At 43.7% G+C, this 17,327-nt stretch overlaps 1 protein-coding gene across 2 annotated transcripts in view; it reads left to right on the forward strand.

Moving 5' to 3' along the window:
* Positions 1–17,327, forward strand: part of KIRREL3 (kirre like nephrin family adhesion molecule 3) — an 882,952-nt gene that overhangs the window by 112,146 nt on the left and 753,479 nt on the right. The gene's annotated exons all lie outside the window — the stretch shown is intronic.

The following is a 17,327-nucleotide window of genomic DNA, read 5'->3' on the forward strand; positions in this document are numbered from 1 at the left end:
TTATTACTGGGGTGACACACTGCAACAAACCTCATGTAATCTCCTTACTACTGGGGTGACAAACCTCCTCCTCATGTAATCTCCTTACTACTGGAATGACACACTGTAACAAACCTCCTCCTCATGTATTCTCCTCACTACTGGGGTGACACACTGTAACAAACCTCCTCCTCATGTAATCTCCTTACTACTGGGGTGACACACTGTAACAAACCTCCTCATGTAATCTCCTTACTACTGGGATGACACACTGTAACAAACCTCCTTCTCATGTAATCACCTTACTACTGGGGTGACACACTGTAACAAATCTCCTCCTCATGTAATCTCCTTACTACTGGGGTGGCAGCTTAGCGGCTGTCAGGACCTAGAGAAATAACTCTCTTGCGGAGGGCAGAATGGCACCTCCGTCAAGAGGGCGCTCTAGGCCAGTGGTCTCCAACCTGCGGACCTCCAGATGTTGCAAAACTACAACTCCCAGCATGCCCGGACAGCCAACGGCTGGGAGTTGTAGTTTTGCAACATCTGGAGGTCCGCAGGTTGAAGACCACTGCTCTAGGCGGCGGCCTATTTTGCCTACAGGTGGAGCCGGCCCTGCACGGTATATACTTTTTTTTTGCCAGTATCCTGATGTACGCAGGCTCCCAATGTAGTATGATCCAACCCTTCGCCGCCTCAATGTACGTATAACCGCGCTTCTAGTTTACGCGAGACTCCCCCGGTAGCGGTGAAATGATCCAGACAACAATGGCCGGGAATGAAGTTTGTGTTCGCCGAATCTGCAGCAAAACAAAGGAGAGCAGGAGGGGAAGATGACAAATGTGAAGATCCAGCGAGGAGCCGGCGGATAATAGCCGGAGTAACAATAATAATAACATGCATTTCTGGAGACCCTTTGATCCGAACAAAAACACAATGCGATTTAAATGTATTCAAGGCGGCGAGACAGCAGCGGCAGACAGGGATCCGCTCGCACCAGAATATTTACATTTTTTTTATTTTTCTCATTTCTGACCGCATTTAATTCATTAGCATCTGAGTTATTCAGCTCCTTGGTGTAATCTCTAATTAAACCGCGCCGCAGACACCATATCTACGGAAAAGCGCGACTTAAAACTCCTGCTCTCAATAACCGCGCCATTATTATCCGCACATTGTGCGAGGGAAAGACGAGAAAGAGAGAAGTGAAAGGAAAAAAAAAAAAGCCTCCTGTGAAACCTCTATTAACTGCGACTCAATGCAACCCGAGAATTCGGGAAGGAGCAACACAAAGAGCTTCATTGGGGGGCGCACGCTTCTTCACCTTTTATTCAGTATTCAGCCGCTCCGCGAGGAGGCCGGTGTGACCTGTCACCTAGCGCGCCAACGAGCTGACAATGAGCTGTTTGTGCCGCCATTCCAGCCATGGTTTACGGCAGACAGAACAGGGCATTGTTAAAAGGGAGATGCTCCGAAATCTCCGATAACCTGATCATCTGAATTAGCCCCTATGCCAGTGTTTGCCCCTCCAGCTGTTGCAAAACTACAAATCCCAGCATGCCCAGACAGTCAAAGGCAAAATAAAGAAAACCAGTACTGACCCGAACCCTAAGGGTATGTTCACACAGCAGAATCCCATTGAAAGAAATGTCCTTCGTCTCCCTGACTTTATTAAAGAAATGTAAGATGATCCCTCAGAACTGCTGAGAATTAAGGCGCTGACGCAGTTCAGATGTTCCATGAAGTGTCTGAAATGCGTCAGCGGTATAGCGGTATATACATATATATATAGAGATATCTTTGTGGATACATTTTACACTTGAAACAGATAGATACAGTATAAAGGTCTATTCACACGTGCAGTGTCCTGAGCATATTTCATATGCAGGATTGGAAGCTGTAGATTGCGAAGCTGTTCAGTTATTTAGTTTACATTAAAGGGGTATTCCGGGAAAAAAACATCTTATCCCCTATGGAAAGGATAGGGGAAAAGATGTCTGATCGCAGGGGGGGGGGGGGGGGCGGCCACTAGGACCCCCGCGATCTCCCTGCATCAGCCCGCATTCTATGCGTAGCTGCGTCTGCAGTTTTGGAGACCGGCGGGCTTCCGAGATGGGGACGTGACGTCACGCCATTACGCCCCCTCCCATAGACGTCACGACATTATATGCCGTTACGCCCCCTCCCATAGAAATTAATGGAGGGGGGGCGTGACGTGACATCACGTCCCCGTCTTGAAAGCCCGGCGGTTTCCGAAACTGCAGACGCAGCTACGCATAGAATGCGGGCTGCTGCAGGGAGATTGCGGGGGGGGGGTCCCAGCGGCGGGCCCCCCCGCGATCAGACATCTTTTCCCCTATCCTTTCGAAAGGGGATAAGATGTTTTTGCCTGGAATACCCCTTTAAATCTGCATCATATACGCGCAGGATACTCTATGTGTGTAAATATACCCTCAGACAGTGTTTCCCAACCAGGGTGCCTTCAGCTTTTGCAAAACTACAACTCCCAGCATGCCCGGACAGTCAAAGGCAAAAAAGGAAATCCAGCACTGACCCTAACCCTAAGGGGTATGTTCACACAGCAGAATCTCATTGGGAAAAAAAAAAATCTCCCCCTTCGCCCTGACTTTATTAAAGAAATGTAAAACAATCCCTCAGAACTGCAGAGAATAAAGGCGCTGACGCAGTTCAGACGTTCCATGAGGAATTGTCTGAAATGCGTCAGCTTTTTTTATTTTTACTATTTCTTTGATCCGCAGGTTTTGATTCTGTAGATTTGAAGCTGTGTTTGGTCATTTAGTTTACATTAAGTCTGCAGCATATACGCGCAGGATACTCTATGTGTAAATATACCCTAAGACAGTGTTTCCCAACTATGGTGCCTCCAGCTTTTGCAAAACTACAACTCCCAGCATGCCCGGACAGTCAAAGGCAAAAGAGGAAATCTACCACTGACCCTAACCCTAAGGGGTATGTTCACAAAATCTCCCCCTTCGCCCTGTCTTTATTAAAGAAATTTAAAACGATCCCTCAGAACTGCAGAGAATAAAGGCGCTGACGCAGTTCAGACGTTCCATGAGGAATTGTCTGAAATGCGTCAGCGTTTTTTTTTTTTTTTTTACTATTTCTTTGATCCGCAGGATTTGATGCTGTAGATTTGAAGCTGTGTTTAGTCATTTAGTTTACATTAAATCTGCAGCATATATGTGCAGGATACTTTATGTGTGAATTTACCCTAAGACAGTGTTTCCCAACCAGGGTGCCTCCAGCTTTTGCGAAACTACAACTCCCAGAATGCCCGGACAGCCGATGGCTGTCCGGGCATGCTGGGTGTTGTAGTTTTGCAACAGCTGGAGGCACCCTGGTCGGGAAACACTGCCCTATTCTATATGCACATGTACAGGCGGGTTACTATAGGATGCAGATGTGGGCACCAGGAGGCAGAGGGCATGGTGACCCGCATTGATAGGAGGCTGGGTGTCATAGGGAGTAAAGGCTAATAGAGAAGGGCACCTGGTGTTTATGCGGTAGTTTTGCTGTACGGAGATGTGATGAGCTTGTAAGTGACACTCTGTTATAAGTGGGCACTAATTCCTGGTTAATGTAGCGTGGCAGCGCCCGGACAGAGCTGTGCAGCCGCTGAACGAGGCTTTCAACATGATTATGCCATGCATGCTAGTGCCTTCAACTTTATTTATTGCCAATTTAAGATACTGTATGTGAATGCAGAGTCATTCCCAGAGAGGATAAAGCTGAGGAAGAAGGGAGCAAAAGTCACCGCCTGGTATGTGCCTGACAACGGGGTCTCCCTAATGGCTGCAGGGGTCACAGCAGAGTGTAACACAGTTGGTACAGGCAGAGCCCTTTTGGAAGCCATGGAGGTAAGTGAGGGGGTCATCAGGTTCTGCCCTTCTGTGCAACCCCGGGAACTTACATTTATGGCTCTTTTATGGAAGCCAGGAGCAAGATGAGCTCTACCTAATCCAGCTCTATCTGTATACTGCTGCTATCTCTATGGGATTTGGATATATAGTAGTTATACACCTACCCTCCAGCTCTATCTGTATACTGCTGCTGCTATCTCTATGGGATCAGGATATATAGTAGCTATACACCTACCCACCAGCTCTATCTGTATACTGCTGCTATCTCTATGGGATCTGGATATATAGTAGTTATACACCTACCCTCCAGCTCTATCTGTATACTGCTGCTGCTATCTCTATGGGATCAGGATATATAGTAGTTATACATCCCCCACCACCTTTATCTGTATACTGCTGCTATCTCTATGGGATCAGGATATATAGTAGTTATACACCTACCATCCAGCTCTATCTGTATACTGCTGCTATCTCTATGGGATCAGGATGTATAGTAGTTATACACCTACCCTCCAGCTCTATCTGTATACTGCTGCTGCTATCTCTATGGGATCAGGATGTATAGTAGTTATACACCTACCCTCCAGCTCTATCTGTATACTGCTGCTGCTATCTCTATGGGATCAGGATATATAGTAGTTATACACCTACCCTTTCGCTCTATCTGTATACTGCTGCTGTTATCTCTATGGGATCAGAATATATAGTAGTTATACTCTTTTTTCTCAGCTGTATCTTTATACTGCTATCTCTATAGAATCAGGCTATATAGTAGTGATACCCCTCCCTTTAGCCCTATCTGGATACTGCTGCTGATATTTATATGGGATCAGGATATATATATATATATATATATATATATATATATATATATAAATATATATACCTTGAATAAGAACACACATCAAAACTGCACATAATGTGAACTGACATAATATGAGTCTTATCAGTTCACCTGGGTGAACTCCAGCTACTGGCAGCCTAAAAAGATGACCAGGTGTAGTGATCAAATGCCACACCCTGTGTCCGGGGATTCGTGGGAAATCTAGGCAGCATTATAAAATGATTTAATTAATGGAATTGCAATCCGTGTGTCTTCAAACTCATGCCTGCCACAACAGCAAAAACGATTAAGCACAAGGCATCCACCAGAACCTCTAGATTATTATCTAATACCAGCCTGTGCTGCACCATAGAAGCAAAATATAAAAATAAAATCCTGGAGTGCTTCTTTAAAGGGGTACTCCCCTGGAAAACATTTTTTTTTAAACCAACCGGGGCCAAAATGTTAAACAGATTTTTGAATTACTTCTATTAAAAAATCTTAATCCTTCCAGTACTTATTAGCAGCTGTATGCTACGGAGGAAATTATTTTCTTTTTGAATTTCTTTTTTGTCTTGTCCACAGTGCTCTCTGCTGACACCTCTGTCCATGTCAGGAATTGTCCAGAGCAGCATAGGTTTGCTCTGGGGATTTTCTCCTGCTCTGGACAGTTCCTGACATGGACAGAGGTGTCAGCAGAGAGCACTGTGGTAAGACAGAAAAAAAAAATCAAAAAGTAAAAAGACTTCCTCTGTAGTATTCAGCAGCTGATAAGTACTGGAAGGGTTAAGATTTTTAAATATAAGTCATTTACAAATCTTTTTAAAATTTTTTATATTTCTTTCACTTTTTACTTTTTAATTTAAATTTTATTTTATTTTCATTTATTTTTCTTTACTTTTATTAATATTTGTATTTATTTTTATTTTTATTATTATTTCTATATTTCATTATCATATTCTCTTTTTACTCTATCTGTACATCCTAATCATCTTACTGTGCGTTATATTTACCATTTCAATGTTTATAATATATATAATACTATACTTAAATAAGAACGCATATATACTGATTCTAAATGTGAACACTGCTTTATCAAGATGAAACAATTCTATGTTTCCCGTTCCATCCCGCTATTTGCGGAAGATCTAAACAGAAACACACCTGTTACAATTAGACAGGTAACATGTATAAAAGGACTTTGAGCTTCACTGTTAAAGATATCTCTACTGAGGAAAGGGTCATATATAAAGTACCCTGAAACGCGTCTAGAGAAATAAATATTTACCGCATGACCACCGCAATCCACAAACCGCTATCACTTACCTCCGATACAACTTTATCATCTGCTGTTTCCACACCTGGCTGCATTCCATCCGCCATTCCACCAGACGCCGAGAGATCCTCCACGAGGCTTTCCTTCGTATCCGGAGTAAGATCCATCCATCTCCGAGTATACTCCCATCTCCGGAGCCACTCCGTGACCGGTGACTTCTCCTCGGCCTGCGGCAACCGGGCCGTCACCGCAAGCGCATGCCAGCGCTGGACACAGCCTCCACTACATCTATCTTCGAGCCTGCATCCATCTCCGGAATTATTCCGTGACCGGTGATTTCTCTTTGGCCTGTGGCATCCCGGCCCGTCACCGTAAGCGCATACTATCGCTGGACACAGCCTCTACAACACCTATCTCTCGGACGTCCAGCCAAAAACCACCTTTAGGAGTTGGTAATTATACCATTCTGCGAACTGTTCTAAACCACATGAGAACAGAGTGTACCTTACAAAAGTACATTATGTCGGTTTGCACAATATTGGGATAGCGGTACAATTTACATGCTATTTTTTAAACACTTTTTTAATATATTTTTTGTATTTCAATACCATACCTCCCCACAAGGGCCCTGTGGTAGGAGGCATTTATGTATTAGATTTGCATTATTTATTTTATGTCTCATTTGTAATATTTTATATTAAATTTGTACATCATTTAAAGTGAAGCACAGTCCGACTTTATTTTTCTGTAATTTCATCATCATGTACCATTTTATGGTATCAGTCTAGAGGCATTTGGTACCCCCCTTTTTATCCACATTTACAAATCTGTTTAACTTTCTGGCACCAGTTGATTAAAAAAAAAAAAATATATATATATACATTTTCCCCTAAGGACCTAGGACGTATGGGTAAGTCCTGGGTCCCGGTCCTGCGATATAACGCGGTGTCACACGGTGACCCCGCATCATATCGCGGCGGGCCCGGCGTCATAGTGAAGCCGGGACCCGCCTCTAATAACGCGCGGCACTGATCGCTGTGGCGCGCGCTATTAACCCTTTAGCCGCGCGTTCAAAGCTGAGCCGCGCGGCTAAAAACGAAAGTAAAATGTGCCGGCTAGCTCAGGGAGCTGTTCGGGATCGCCGCGGTATAATCGCGGCATCCCGAACAGCTGTAGCACAGGAGGAGGTCTTCTTACCTTCTCCTGTGCTGTCCGATCGCCGAATGAATGCTTCAAGCCTGAGATCCAGGCTTGAGCAATCAATCGCAGAAAACACTGATTGATCCATTCCTATGGAGATGGATCAATCAGTGTAAAAGATCAGTACATGCAATGTTATAGCCCCCTATAGGAGCTATAATATTGCATAAGAAAAGTGTAAAAAAATCATTAACCCTTTGAATAATCCCTTCCCCTAATAAAAGTTTGAATCACCCGGCATTTCCAAAAATAAAAAAAACATTATGTAAATAATAATAAAAATAAACATATGTGGTATCGCCGCGTGCGGAAATGTCCGAATTATAAAAATATACTGCTTTTTAAACCGCTCGTTCAATGGCGTACGCGCAAAAAAAATCCAAAGTCCAAAATAGCGCATTTTTGATCACTTTTTATACCACAAAAAAAGTGAACAAAAGTGATCAAAAAGTCTGATCAGAACATAAATGGTACCGCTAAAAACTTCAGATGACGGCGCAAAAAATGAGTCCTCAAAGCGCCCTGAACACAGAAAATAAAAAAGTTATAGGGGTCAAAAGATGACCATTTTAAACGTATAAATTTTCCTGCATGTATTCATGATTTTTTTCGGAAGTGATACAAATTCAAACCTATACAAGTAGGGTATCATTTTAACCGTATGGACCTACAGAATAAAGATAAGGTATCATTTTTTACCAAAAAATGTACTGCGTAAAAACAGAAGCCCCCAAAACTTACAAAATAGTGTTTTTTCATCAATTTTGTCGCACATTGATTTTTTTTCCCGTTTCACCGTAGATTTTTTGGTAAAATGACTAATGTCATTGCAAAGTAGAATTAGTGACGCAAAAATTAAGCCATTATATATAATTTTAGGGGAAAATTTTTAAGAGTTATGATTTTTTAAAGTTAAGGAGGAAAAATTGAAAATGAAAAAACAGAAAAAGCCCGGGTCCTTAAGGGGTTAAGTATCACATCCACACACTTCAGAAAATTATCTGCACAAAATCTACATACAAAATGACCCGCGGTGAGGATTGTAACTCCACGGTTTGTCCATTTTGCTTTTTGTCGGGAATGTTCTACTTATTTTTTTAGATCCTCATCAAAATCTGCAGCGTAAAATCTGCAGCAATTCTGCAGTGGCTTTTCTCTGGACAGGGATATACTTTATCGATGCAGAATCTTCAGTAAAGAGGCAATGATGATTTTGTTGGCTGCACAGTATATAGATGCCTTTTCCTGGTGTGTGTGGTAGACTGACCCCATGACCGGCCGGGGGCGCCCAGCATAGCCATAACCTGGGACGCCCCCCTCGTTGCTCTCTGACTGGCTTCTTCTTCCTGCCTTACATATAATGATGCTGACTTATTGAATAAGCAGATTACGGCATGTATGATCTTCTAAGTGTAGTCTGTTACCACAGTAAGCCTCCAATAAGCCTGTTGTCTTTTCAGTTTTCCATTATACAACACAAAGGAAACGTGCGTTCTAGCATTAGCCCGGCTCGTGTTCTTCTTTGAGAATTAATCCGGTTAAACTCGCCTGCCGTCAGCTGTTTGAAGACTGCGGCGGTGGAAGTCCCAAGAAACGCCAGATTTATGCGCCAATTACAAATGGGAAGCAACTTGGGTTAACTCTTCCAGGTAATCTGGGGTCACATACATGAGATCAACATTAACCTTTCAGGTCAGAGACTTACCCCATTATATGTTGGCTTCATTATAGGGTTGCCACCTGACTGGCATTTTACCGGCACAGCCGCTATTTTGGCCACTAAAAAAAAAATGCCGGCCATGCTATGGCCGGTATTTATTCAGCCAATACTCCAACTTCCGGAGTGTTGCACCATATGCAATACCAGGGTTCCCAACTAGAGTGCCTCCAGCTGTTGCAAAACTGCAACTCCCAGCATGCCCGGACAGCCGTTGGCTGTCCGGGCATGCTGGGAGTTGTAGTTTTGCAATAGTTGGAGGCACCCCTGGTTGGGAAACACTGACCTATACTATATACTACTATATAGTCCAACATGCTGGGAGTTGTAGTTTTGCAACAGCTGGAGGCACTCCTGGTTGGGAAACACTGACCTATACGATATACTGCTATATAGTCCAACATGCTGGGAGTTGTAGTTTTGCAACAGTTGGAGGCAGAAACACTGACCTATACTTTATACTAATATATAGTAGCACATGCTTGTAGTTGTAGTTTTGCAACAGCTGGAGGCACCCCTGGTTGGGAATCACTGACCTATACTAAATACTACTATATAGTCTAACATGCTGGGAGTTGTAGTTTTGCAACAGCTGGAGGCACCCGTGGTTGGGAAACACTGACCGATACGATATACTATTATGTAGTCCAACATGCTTGGAGTTGTAGTTTTGCAACAGCTGGAGGCACCCCTGGTTGGGAAACACTGACCTATACGATATACCACTATATAGTCCAACATGTTTGGAGTTGTAGTTTTGCAACAGCTGGAGGCACCCCTGGTTGGGAAACACTGACCTATACTATATACTGCTATATAGTCCAACATGCTGGGAGTTGTAGTTTTGCAACTGCTGGAGGCACTCCTGGTTGGGAAACACTGACCTATACTATATACTACTATATAGTCCAACATGCTGGGAGTTGTAGTTTTGCAACAGCTGGAGGCACTCCTGGTTGGGAAACACTGACCTATACTATATACTACTATATATAGTCCAACATGTCCAATGTAGTTTTCGTTTGGGACAGCTGCTGAGCCACAGGCTGTATCAGGGCATGCTGGGAGTTGTAGTTAGTAACTAACTGCAACTCTCGAATTTAATTTAAAAAAAAGTGATCAAAAAGTCGCATGAAAACAATAATGATCCTGTTAAACACTACAGATCGGGGCGCAAAAATGAGCCTCATACAGGCCGTATAAGGAGAAATAAAAAAAAATTATAGGGGTCAGAATAGGACAAAATTCCCCCCTCATGTGTGTATCCTGTGATGTTACGCATATATAATTAATTATGCAAATTAGCATGGCCGGCATTTTTTTTTTTTGCAAGAAAGGTGGCGACCCTAGGCTTTAATATCAACCAAAAACTGGCTTCATGTCTCATTCTGCAGTGTAAGTGGTTCTTTATTGGGCATCGGAATAAAAGATTGCGCGACAATTTGGAAAAACCCACATAGCATCAGGAAAGAAAAGATATTATGATAAATATAGTATCTTCTACATCAGTGATCTCCAACCTGTGGCATGCCGGCTGTGCGAACTACAACTCCCAGCATGGCCAAACAGCCAACAGTAGTACTATAGCAGTGCCCAGGTGTCACAGGTTTGGATCCTGGTCTTGCAGGATGAGGCTTTTCTGTCTTACTAGTTGCAGTCATTTGCTGTGTGTAAGCAGAGGGAGGTCTCATTGTATCCAGGCCTGTGGATGTGCCGGGAGACGGAGGATTTTAATAGCACTGCCAATGAGTTTATCAGTGATAATGAATTATTTGCTTATAGTCAGTGCTCCACAGGGGACCTCAGCAGCCGTGTATCTACAAGAGAAGAAATGTAAGAATTAGCAGTTAGTGTTTACACCAGAACAGATAGAGATTTGGATCATATGGACAATATTATGTGGACATACTGTATGAAGAACATATGAGGAACATGTATATGCTCCGGTTATTGCAAGCTGCACTGTGCTATTAGAAGACTTGGATCATTTCATAGTCCTGTGTAGATTAGATATGGTGGCTTCAGTGTAGACCACAGGTCCTGTATGGTCCTGTCTAGATCACCTTATGGTGGCTCCAGTGTAGACCACGGGTCCGGTATGGTCCTGTCTAGATCACCTTATGGTGGCTTCAGTGTAGACCACAGGTCCTGTATGGTCCCGTTTAGATCAATTAATGGTGTCTACAGTGGAGACTAGTATGGTCATGTATGGTCCTGTCTAGATCACCTTATGGTGGCTCCAGTGTAGACCACAGGTCCTGTATGGTCCCGTTTACAACAATTAATGGTGTCTACAGTGGAGACCAGTATGGTCATGTATGGTCCTGTCTAGATCACCTGATGGTGGCTTCAGTGTAGACCACAGGTCCTGTATGGTCCTGTCTAGATCACCTTATGGTGGCTCCAGTGTAGACCACGGGTCAGGTATTGTCCTGTCTAGATCACCTTATGGTGGCTCCAGTGTAGACCACAGGTCCTGTATGGTCCTGTTTAAATCACTTTATGGTGGTTCCAGTGTAGACCACGGGTCCGGTATGGTCCTGTCTAGATCACCTTATGGTGGCTTCAGTGTAGACCATGGGTCCTGTCTAGATCACCTTATGGTGGCTTCAGTGTAGATCACAGGTCCTGTATGGTCCTGTCTAGATCACCTTATGGTGGCTTCAGTGTAGACCACAGGTCCTGTATGGTCCTGTTTAAATCACTTTATGGTGGCTCCAGTGTAGACCACGGGTCCGGTATGGTCCTGTCTAGATCACCTTATGGTGGCTTCAGTGTAGACCATGGGTCCTGTCTAGATCACCTTATGGTGGCTTCAGTGTAGACCACAGGTCCTGTATGGTCCTGTCTAGATCACCTTATGGTGGCTTCAGTGTAGACCACAGGTCCTGTATGGTCCTGTTTAAATCACTTTATGGTGGCTCCAGTGTAGACCACGGGTCCGGTATGGTCCTGTCTAGATCACCTTATGGTGGCTTCAGTGTAGTCCATGGGTCCTGTCTAGATCACCTTATGGTGGCTTCAGTGTAGACCACAGGTCCTGTATGGTCCTGTCTAGATCACCTTATGGTGGCTCCAGTGTAGACCATGGGTCCGGTATGGTCCTGTCTAGATCACCTTATGGTGGCTTCAGTGTAGACCACAGGTCCTGTATGGTCCTGTCTAGATCACCTTATGGTGGCTCCAGTGTAGACCACGGGTCCGGTATGGTCCTGTCTAGATCACCTTATGGTGGCTTCAGTGTAGACCACAGGTCCTGTATGGTCTTGTTTAGATCACTTATGGTGGCTCCAGTGTAGACCACAGGTCCTGTATGGTCCTGTTTAGATCACTTATGGTGGCTCCAGTGTAGACCAGTATGGTCCTGTTTAGATCACTTATGGTGGCTCCAGTGTAGACCAGTATGGTCCTGTATAGTCCTGTTTAAATCAATTTATGGTGGCTCCAGTGTAAACCACAGGTCCTGTATGGTCCTGTCTAGATCACCTTATGGTGGCTTCAGTGTAGACCACAGGTCCTGTATGGTCCTGTCTAGATCACCTTATGGTGGCTTCAGTGTAGAGCACGGGTCCTGTCTAGATCACCTTATGGTGGCTCCAGTGTTGACCACAGGTCCAGTATGGTCCTGTCTAGATCACCTTATGGTGGCTTCAGTGTAGACCACAGGTCCTGTATGGTCCTGTTTAGATCACTTATGGTGGCTCCAGTGTAGACCACAGGTCCTGTATGGTCCTGTCTAGATAACCTTATGGTGGCTTCATTGTAGACCACAGGTCCTGTATGGTCCTGTTTAAATCACTTTATGGTGGCTCCAGTGTAGACCACGGGTCCGGTATGGTCCTGTCTAGATCACCTTATGGTGGCTTCAGTGTAGTCCATGGGTCCTGTCTAGATCACCTTATGGTGGCTTCAGTGTAGACCACAGGTCCTGTATGGTCCTGTCTAGATCACCTTATGGTGGCTTCAGTGTAGACCATGGGTCCTGTCTAGATCTCCTTATGGTGGCTTCAGTGTAGACCACAGGTCCTGTATGGTCCTGTCTAGATCACCTTATGGTGGCTCCAGTGTTGACCATGGGTCCGGTATGGCCCTGTCTAGATCACCTTATGGTGACTTAAGTGTAGACCACAGGTCCTGTATGGTCTTGTTTAGATCACTTATGGTGGCTCCAGTGTAGACCACAGGTCCTGTATGGTCCTGTTTAGATCACTTATGGTGGCTCCAGTGTAGACCAGTATGGTCCTGTATAGTCCTGTTTAAATCAATTTATGGTGGCTCCAGTGTAAACCACAGGTCCTGTATGGTCCTGTCTAGATCACCTTATGGTGGCTTCAGTGTAGACCACAGGTCCTGTATGGTCCTGTTTAGATCACTTATGGTGGCTCCAGTGTAGACCAGTATGGTCCTGTATGGTCCTGTTTAAATCACTTTATGGTGGCTCCAGTGTAAACCACAAGTCCTGTATGGTCGTGTTTAGATCAATTTTTGGTGTCTACAGTGTAGACCAGTATGGTCATGTATGGTCCTGTTTAGAACACTGTATGGTGGTTCCAGTCTCGGGGTAGGTGTTGAGCGGCATGGTGTCTCTCCATCAGGCTGGTGTCACCCGGTGCGGCCCGCACCCCCCCCCCACACTCCGGTCGCTCCACCACTGCATGGGGCTATGTACAATACTGCACAGGTTTGTACTGGGGATAGAAAATGATTCCAATCTTCATAGCACAGTATTAAAAAAAAGTAATACATACAGTACATGCATACAGGGTCTATCAGATAAAGTATGACTAGGCTAAAGCTGTCCACTCATGACCACCATGTACACCCTTACGGGGTGTGAATACTTTTGCATTAGCTTAGTGTATCTCATAAGGTTCATATGCATATAAAGATGAAGGAAAAGATCGGCAACTCACCGCAGGTAGCTTGCAAGATTCTTCTTTAATATAAATTACTCACATACATATAACAAAGGAAGGAGGGTGGTGGGGGGACAATGGATGGCGACCAAGCTCCGTTTCGCACAATAGATGTGCTTCCTCCGGCCATGTGGCCGGAGGAAGCACATCTATTGTGCGAAACGGAGCTTGGTCGCCATCCATTGTCCCCCCACCACCCTCCTTCCTTTGTTATATGTATGTGAGTATTTTATATTAAAGAGGAATCTGGCAAGCTACCTGCGGCGAGTTGCCGATCTTTTCCTTCATCTTTATATGCATATGAACTGTGACCTTTCGGATCTGAGCACCACCACTAGCGCATCTACATCTCCACCACCACCCACCATCAAGCATCCTAGTCCACACAGGTAAAGGTTTAGTGCCATGCTACTCTACTTTTGTTATATCTCTTAAAGGGGTACTCCAGTGAAAACCTTTTTTCTTTTAAATCAACTGGTGGCAGAAAGTTAAACATATTTGTAAATTACTTCTATTAAAAAAAATCTTAATCCTTCCTTTACTTATTAGCTGCTGAATACTACAGAGGAAATTCTTTTCTTTTTGGAATGCTCTCTGATGACATCACGAGCAGAGTTCTCTCTTCTGACGTTATTATAATAATACTAACGCTTTATTTATTGTTGTCCTTAGTGGGATTTGAACCCAAGTCCCCAGCAGCAATGCTAACCACTGAGCCACCATGCTGCCCTTAGCATAAATCAGCTATGCACGGTTGCTAAAATGGACAGAGATGTCAGCAGAGAGCACTGTGCTCGTGATGTCATCAGTGTTCCAAAAAGAAAAGAATTTCCTCTGTAGCATTCAGCAGCTAATAAGTACTGGAAGGATTAAGATTTTTTAATAGAAGTAATTTACAAATCTGTTTAACTTTCTGCCACCAGTTGATTTAAAAGAAAAAAGGTTTTCACCGGAGTACCCCTTTAAGGTTGACTATTTATAACTTGTAGATGGGCATATGAGACGAATATAGAATATGAGATGACCATATAATGGACTGGTGTGGAGTCGCCGCCATCCATAATGGACTCGCTCGGTCTTATTCCCAGTCCTCCTGTTAAATAGAGGTCAGATGAACTTGTGCGCTCTTCAATGGCCGTTAAGATCATTTCCCTGACTTCATAGTAAATGAGCCGAGCTAATTGTAAGGAGGAGGGATCTCTCCTGAGCCGATTCATTAGGTTTGTGTTTGCAGGTGAAGTTTTTTTTTTTTTGCAGGCGTTTGCCGAATCTTCCGGATTCATTACCTCCCGGCTAATCCGTTTCCAACAATTAGAGGAAACATTTTGCAGCAAAGTAAAGGCTCATTATTCTCCAAGAGCCGTGAAAAAGGGATCAGGTCATAAGAGAGAAATGTTTATAATTATTGATAGACGGACAAGGAGCCGGGTGCGATATTGTATCCAATTCGCGGGTTTCTATGTAAATATTGTTCATTTTAATTGCAACATTTAATGAACTTCTGACGGCATAAAAAGACGAGTAAATGATTCGCTTTATGTACAGACAGGAATCTAATTGGATTTAATCTGGATATTAATAAGTTTGTGCCTGGACTTCATAAAGCCTCTGAGGGCGGTCTGGACTCTGTGGGTTTCTATAAGATGTTGGTGGCTGCAAGGACCTGACCCCATTAACCTCTCCAAAAATACTTTGGCAGAAGAAGCTCAGAGCTATGTCTCAGGACAGTTTTACAGCAGTCATGGCACCCAGGGCGTCAGCACCGCACACGTGCAAATACTGGGATAACAGTGTAGAGAGGACATAGAGCAGGGGCAGAACAAGTCATCATGGGGCCCCATAACAAAGCATGGAAAGGAGCCCAACTCTTCTGTCACTAACGTCAGTAGAGAGTTCAGAATTCTAATATTTGTATTATTATTTTTGGATAATACACACAGTGATGTCACAGTACAGGGATAATACACACAGTGATGTCACAGTACAGGGATAATACACACAGTGATGTCACAGTACAGGGATAATACACAGTGATGTCACAGTACAGGGATAGTACACAGTGATGTCACAGTACAGGGATAATATACACAGTGATGTCACAGTACAGGGATAATACACACAGTGATGTCACAGTACAGGGATAATACACACAGTGATGTCACAGTACAGGGATAATAAACACAGTGATGTCACAGTACAGGGATAATACACACAGTGATGTCACAGTACAGGGATAATATACACAGTGATGTCATAGTACAGGGATAATATACACAGTGATGTCACAGTACAGGGATAATATACACAGTGATGTCACAGTACAGGGATAATATACACAGTGATGTCACAGTACAGGGATAATATACACAGTGATGTCACAGTACAGGGATAATATACACAGTGATGTCACAGCACATACATAATATACACAGTGATGTCACAGTACAGGGATAATATACACAGTGATGTCACAGTACAGGGATAATACACACAGTGATGTCACAGTACAGGGATAATATACACAGTGATGTCACAGTACAGGGATAATACACACAGTGATGTCACAGTACAGGGATAATACACACAGTGATGTCACAGTACAGGGATAATATACACAGTGATGTCACAGTACAGGGATAATATACACAGTGATGTCACAGTACAGGGATAACACACACAGTGATGACACAGTACAGGGATAATATACACAGTGATGTCACAGTACAGGGATAATACACACAGTGATGTCACAGTACAGGGATAATACACACAGTGATGTCACAGTACAGGGATAATACACAGTGATGTCACAGTACAGGGAAAATACACACAGTGATATCACAGTACAGGGATAATACACACAGTGATGTCACAGTACAGGGATAATACACACAGTGATGTCACAGTACATGGATAATACACACAGTGATGTCACAGTACAGGGATAATACACACAGTGATGTCACAGTACAGGGATAATACACAGTGATGTCACAGTACAGGGATAATACACACAGTGATATCACAGTACAGGGATAATACACAGTGATGTCACAGTACAGGGATAATACACACAGTGATGTCACAGTACAGGGATAATACACACAGTGATGTCACAATGTGGGATAATACTGTAATATGATGTCACAGTACAGGGATAATACACAGTGATGTCACAGTACAGGGATAATACACAGTGATGTCACAGTACAGGGATAATACACAGTGATGTCACAGTACAGGGATAATACACAGTGATGTCACAGTACAGGGATAATACACAGTGATGTCACAGTACAGGGATAAGACACACAGTGATGTCACAATGTGGGATAATACTGTAATATGATGTCACAGTACAGGGATAATACACAGTGATGTCACAGTACAGGGATAATACACAGTGATGTCACAGTACAGGGATAATACACAGTGATGTCACAGTACAGGGATAATACACAGTGATGTCACAGTACAGGGATAATACACAGTGATGTCACAGTACAGGGATAAGACACACAGTGATGTCACA

This window comes from Hyla sarda, chromosome 10, assembly GCF_029499605.1.
Source record: "Hyla sarda isolate aHylSar1 chromosome 10, aHylSar1.hap1, whole genome shotgun sequence".
NCBI lineage: Eukaryota > Metazoa > Chordata > Amphibia > Anura > Hylidae > Hyla > Hyla sarda.